Genomic DNA, 7,000 nt, shown 5'->3' with positions numbered 1-7,000 from the left:
CGCTTGTGGTCGCCCGCACTGCACCAGGGCTAGCCTGGCCTGTTCCGCGGCCCGCGCAATGAGCCACGCGTGGTTTGCCGCGGATCCGCCGGCGGGCCGCTGCCGGCGTCCGATTTCACGTGAAATCGGTGTGTCACGTTGAATTGTTGCGATCCGCGTGAAGGGCTTCGCAGATCGGCGGGGTTCTCACGTGTCGGTTGGCTGCCAATGACCTAGGTGGGGCCCACGAGTGCAAAAATGTTGTTTTTTTGCTATTTTTGGACCCAAAAATTCTGAAAAAATCTCGAAAAATTCGGGGAAATTTTAGAAAAATTAGGGATTTCGAAAATGGCAATAACTCCCTAATATTCTCTTCAAAACCTATAAATAGGCCCCCTAGGCCTTTAGAAAAATTGCACATTCTTCTTTCTTCTCCCTCTGGCTCTCTAACAGTTGAGGCTTCCGCTATTTGCGAGTGGAAAATTTCCCCTACTCGAATTAGTGCCCCTCGTCTCGTGCAACAGTTACGGGATTTTTCGTCCTTCCCCCCACGGCTTTCTGACGGTTGAGGCTTCCGCTATTTGCGAGTGAGAAATTTCCCCTGCTCGAATTAGCGCCCCTCCTCTCGTGTAGGAATTACGGGGATTTTTCTTCCTTCCCCCACGGCTTTCTGACGGTTGAGGCTTCCGCTATTTACGAGTGAGAAATTTCCCCTGTTCGAATTAGCGCCCCCTCTTGTGCAGGAGTTACGGGATTTTTCTTCCTTCCCCCACGGCTTTCTAACGGTTGAGGCGTCTGCTATTTACGAGTGGAAAATTTCCCCTGCTCGAATTAGCGCCCCTCCTCTCGTACAGGAGTTACAGGATTTTTCTTCCTTCCCCCACGACTTTATGACGGTTGAGGCTTCCGCTATTTGCGAGTGGAAAATTTCCCCTGCTCGAATTAGCGCCCCTCCTCTCGTGCAAGAGTTACGGGATTTTTCTTCCTTCCCCCACGGCTTTCTAACGGTTGAGGCTTCCGCTATTTGTGAGTGGGAAATTTCCACTGCTCGAATTAGCGCCCCCCTCTCGTGCAGGAGTTACGGAATTTTTCTTCCGCCCTTCAGTTTTTCGAGAGATCTGTTGAACTACAGAAATACGGCGTCGGGTAGAAATACGGCGTTGGGCAGAAGACCGACGAAAGTCCATTGACAGACAGAAGTCCGACGACAGACAGAATTTTGATGCCTGGTGGAAGACCGACGGAAGTTTGTCGACGAGGAGATATCCGACGACGAGTAGAAGTCCGCTGATGAGCAGAAGTTTGACGACAATGAGAAGTCCGACGTCGGGCAGAAGTTCAACGTCGGGTAGAAGGCCGACGAAAGTTCATTGACGAGCAGAAGTCCGACGACAGGGAGAAGTCTGACGTCGGGTAAAAGTTCAACGTCGGGTAGAAGAATGACTAAAGTTTATCGACGAGCAGAAGTCCGATGACGAGGAGAAGTCCGACGACATGGAGAAGTCCGACGTCGGGTAGAAGTTCAACGTCGTGTAGAAGACTGACGAAAGTTCGTCGACGAGCAGAAGTCCGACGACGAGTAGAAGTCCGCTGACGAGCAGAAGTCTGACATCGGGTAGAAGTCCTATTTGAGGTTGTATGTCAGAATATTTGTTCGATGACATTAACCTGTGTGGAAGAGGTCGAGAGAATCCACCAATGATGTAAGACCTATCCGAGGTTGTATGTCGGAGCCTTTGCTCGACGACGTTAACTTGTGTGGAAGAGGTCGGGAGAATCCACCAAGGATGTAAGACCTATCCGAGGTTATATGTCAGAGCCCTGCTCGATGATATTAACCTGTGTGGATGAGGTCAGATCAAATCCCCTTGGGATTGATCATCCGGTGATTGAGATACAATGTAGATTGTGTATTTTTCGAATCACAGAGAAATTGAGAAGTTTTTTCTTATCTTTCATAAGAGAAAATGATATCACAACAACATGAACATTATATTATTGCATTATGTAAGATAGTACAACAGTTCCCTAGTATGAGTTAGGGATATACAAATTACAATGTACTCAATACATAAGATCTACGTACGGGCACAACACAATATTAAACTTGGAAGAAGATATTAGAGATATCAAAGTGACACTCTACTCAACATAAAAGCGACAACAAGACAGGTAATATTGCTAATACAAATACACGAAGTGCGTGATCATTCAATCTCTCCAACCATTTGAATATTATTCAATGGTTGTCTTTGTTGTTGACTTTGCCCCCCAGCGGGACGAGCTTCCTCTCGGGTAGGTGAATCTTGAATAAATTGTTGAAGAAAGCCCTGACGGATAAGCCTTTCAATCTCATCCTTGAGTTGTTTGCAGCTTCGATAGTGTGACCACGGCTACGATGAAAGTGACAGTACTGATCTAAATTTCCTGTATTCGACTTCAAAGGGTTTGGCCATTTTAATATATCTTGATCTCGAACGACCATCAATACATTTGCTCGAGACATGTTGAGTGGGGTATACACCTTCTCCTGTTGGGGTTCCCATCGCGGTAATGGAGGCCTAGGAGGTAGATCATTCTGCCTTTGCTTTTTCTGTTGTGAGGATGAATTGTCCATCCCAGGTGCACCTTTACGCTTTCCGTTGATTTGCTCAAACTGCTTCCTGTGAGCATTTATAGCTTCATCTGCATAGATTTGGGCCTCCACGCGATGAATCAAATCGGCTTATGAATGAACGGTGTCTTGCATGAGGGCCGAATAGAAAGGGCCAGGGCGAAGACCTCCAAGAAAGACTCATCTCAACAGTTCAGGATCTACTCCTGGGATTTATCAAGTTTCAGTGAAAAATCGCTGAAAATACTCCTTTAAAGATTCTCTTTCGTTTTGGCGGATTCCAGAGAGGTGAGAGGAATCCTTAGTAATTCTTCGGTTGGCTACGAATTGCTCGACAAAAGCTTTTGCTAATTTCACAAATGAAGGGATCGTCCCTGACAGAAGCGAGTAGAACCATGTGCGAGCCTATCCTTTGAGGGTGGTAGGAAAGACCTGGCAAAGGAGTGCGTCTGATGCTCGTTGAATATGCATGATGGTTCTATAGTAGTCGATATGCTCATACGGGTCGGTTGTCCTGTCGTAGGACTCAACGTTTGGCACTTTGAATCTGACCGGAATGGGGTGCTGAGAATGGCTTCAGTTAGAGGTGATGACTCCTGGAAGTTCCTCTGTCGGAGAGCATGCCTCGCATCTCCTCGGGGGAACTCTTTCCGTACCAATTTTCGCAGTTCGCGACGCAGGACATTGTGAGGGAGTTCCGCAATGTGTGGTTGGGGAGAGCCTTCTAGGAGATCCGAAAGAATGCGAGGCTGCCGAGTCGAGGGGGAAGGATGTGTTGAACTCGCTGTATCGGCAAGTTCATCTTCCTATCGTGATTGAGGATGAGCAAGTCCAGAAATTGTTGCGTGCTAGAATATACGCTGCGGTAGAGTTTGTAAATTTGTCTTAGCGTTGCACGTGTATTCAGCACACAAACCGAAAAGAGAAATGGATACCAGAGTTTTTACGTGGAAAACCCAAAAAGGGAAAAAATCATGGGGCCTCGCCCAGTTGTAAAATTCCACTAGTGTTTCTGTAAATTACTAGAAACTGATTCATCCCACAAATCGGGACGATCAGATTACAACTTGAAGTAAATTTACAAAGTTATGCAAATTCCCGGCGTTTCCCGAAAATCCGACAGAGTTCCGGCGTCTTCAGGCGGCGGGAAGAGCTCCGGCGGTGGTCGAGGAGGAGCTTCTTCATTCTCCTCCTTCTTCTCTTCTTCTTCTCTCTCTTCACTTGAGTCCCCTTTGTGTAGAATGAGTGCTCTATTTATAGTTTTTTCTGGAGTGGCATGACTTGTAAATAGGTGTGAGATCACGGGCGAATAGGGAGTGGTTTGAATGGACGGTCGATGTTGGACATTTCTAGGCCTTAATGTTGTTGGAATTCAGCGATATTGGGCTCGTTGGATTCGTTTCGTCGAGCCGTTCGATTCGAGTATAAGCTCGTCAAAATTGAAGACCGTTTGGTAACTCAAATTACAGTTTGAACCTTCCAACAGTGCTTCGGGTACTTGATTCAGACTCATTTGGACTCGGATTGAGTTGAATTTGGTGTCGTTGGGTTCGTATTTCTGAGACGCTCAGTTTGACTCTAAGCTCGCTGAAATCGGAGTTCGGGTGCTCCCAAAATTAATTTTTGAAGTTTCCAACTAGCTTTTGCCTCAAGATTCGTGCCCGATCAAGATAATTTTTGGAGTACGTATCAGAAATTATGATAAATTTCTCATACATATTTAAAAGAACATAATTTTTAAATATTTATTTACTTATTTAGGACATATTAATATCCCAAATTTTTTTATCCATAAAATAAAACATAATTTTTAAAATTATAATAGGTTTAAAATTGATAAATATAAATATATGATTAAAAAAATATATAAAATAAAATATGAAAAAATATACTAGGAATATTCTTTTTTTATGTTAAAAAATGTAGTTCTGTTGGAGGCAAATTACTGCATTTTGTAGTTTTACTATATTTTGGAGTGAAAAATGAGTTTTTGGTTGGAGATGCCCTTAGTGTCAAAAATAGTTTATTTAAAAAATTTTAAGCTATTTAAATAAGTGTAAAAGTAATGTATAAGATTATTATTATTTTATTTGATTTGAAATAAAATGAATGTCATACAAAATAAAATAATGAAGGTGATAGACCAGCATTCACCTATGGTGGCTGGAAGCTAGCGGCCGCCGGTGATTTAACAACGGCAATGGCAACCACTGATAGAGATGGGTGAAACGATGATCGACAAGCAGAGGTAGCTAGCGGTCTAACAGTAATAGACAGCGATGGTCGATGGTTGATGGGTGATGAAGGCAGTGGGTGGCAGTGGCCAACGATCAGCTGGAAGCTGGTAGTGGCAGGAAGCTGACAGTTGGTGGCCAACGATGACTAACTATTAGCTGACGGTGAGTAGGGGCTATTGGCAATGGTCGGTAGGGCAACAACGATGGCGGATGTGACAATGTTGTTGGCTTGTGGTAAAAGGAATTACACTAGAATTAGTTGAGTTTAAAATACATAAAAAATAAATGTCAATTTATAAAAAGGCGTTTTAAACTAAAATAAATTTAAGGAGCAGATTTATGAAATAATTTAAAAATGAGCAAATATGCAAAATCAAATTATGCATTAGAAAGAAAGCGAAAAATTAAATTAAGTAATCTAAAATGCGGAAATTCATTTTCTAGTTTCAATAATTTCTGGTTTCCAATTTCATTTTCTAGTTTCTACTGAAATTGGAAAATTGTTTTCTGCATCACCCTTTTAAGCATAAAAAAAAGTAAAAAATGAAAAAAAAAAAATAGAAATAACGAAAATAAACAAATAAGTATGAGTGTACGGGATAATTAAATGTAGAGAAATTAATATAATTCATTAGCATATAATTAGCATATAATTAAATAAATGTAGCACATCACAATTTAATAATTAGTTAAAAATATTAATTTAAAAAAATTAAAAATACAAAGAAATTCCTGATTTTCATAAAATAACGAATTATAATGTTTTTTTTTTAAATAAGCATAAAAGTCAGTTTATAAGAAACTGGAAAATTGAGTTTAAAAATCAGTTCATAATGATTTTCTTATAAAATAAGCATAAGCATGATTTCTTAATAAACCGTGAAATCATTTTCCGATTTCTTAAGAAACCTTTTCCAGGAAACCATTAAAATAAATTAATTTTTTTAGAAAACAGAATTTATTTTTGCCTGTTTCTTTGAAATCTTTCAAATAGTTTTTCGATTTCTATTGAAACAGAAAAATGATTTTCCGCATTTTAGATTACGTAACTTAATTTTCCGTTTTCTCTAATGTTTGATTTGGTTATCCGTATTTGCTCTTTTTAAAATTATTTTATAAATATGCTCCTTAAACTTATTTTAGTTTAAAATATGATATGTTTCATAAATTGACAAAAAATAAATAGGGAGTAAGAAATAATTTATTTTTTGTTTTTTAAATTTTACCTTACTTTTTTTTTTCACCAAAACAAATACTCAAAGGAATACTTTGTATTGCTTCCTCAGTAAAAAGAGTCCCTTAATATTTTAAAATATACCAAGTTTTAAGTTTTATTCAAATTTATTTATTAATGTTTTTTTTATCAAATTCGAATTTTAATTGAGTTTTGATAATATGTTTGATGCTAATGATATATCATCAAAAAATTAATTTAATCGTACAAAAATTTCAATTCAATATTGAAAGAAAAAACTTGCCTTATTAAATTCAATAATATTTGAATTGTCGTTTCAATAAACTTATAGTAAAATTGAACACCAACAACACCAAAAGCAATGCAATCCGTGTTCCAATCAAGTACTTAAAAGTATTATTGAAAACCTTGGAACATTAATTGAAGTATCAATGATCTCTTATTCTCACACACTTATAGTCAAAATGAGTGCCTCAATTAGAAGAATCTAATAAGAAAATCACTCAATTCTTAGGTCACTAAAGCACATAAATGCTAAAAGAATAGTTTATGATTACAAGAAATAACAAGGGTCTTCTTATAGTTTGTTTTATAAATATAGCTAAATTTATCAAAATGTCACTAAAAAAATTAAATTGACCTTCATTCTCCACATGAAATGGATATCAACTTGAAATTGGAGAGAGCTCGGACATTTAAAAACTTTAGAGGTCATCTCGATATTGGACATCGATGATCACTATTAATAGCCATTGTTGCCCCACCACCATAATTCAACTATAATTGTCCTATCATCATTGTATGACCACCACCATCTACCAGTCATCGTCTAACCAATGTTTCCCAATTGTTATCTCTCATTCACTTTGTAACAACGGGTGCCAAATTTCAGTATACAATCACCACCAACACTTTTTGTCGTGCCCCCAAATCTATTTGGAAGAATTATACTTGATCAGAATTAACCACAACCAA

The sequence above is a fragment of the Dendrobium catenatum genome, unplaced genomic scaffold (genome assembly GCF_001605985.2).
Source record: "Dendrobium catenatum unplaced genomic scaffold, ASM160598v2 fragScaff_scaffold_1557, whole genome shotgun sequence".
In the NCBI taxonomy this organism is placed as follows: Eukaryota; Viridiplantae; Streptophyta; class Magnoliopsida; order Asparagales; family Orchidaceae; genus Dendrobium; species Dendrobium catenatum.
Note: the sequence above shows the minus strand (reverse complement) of the source record.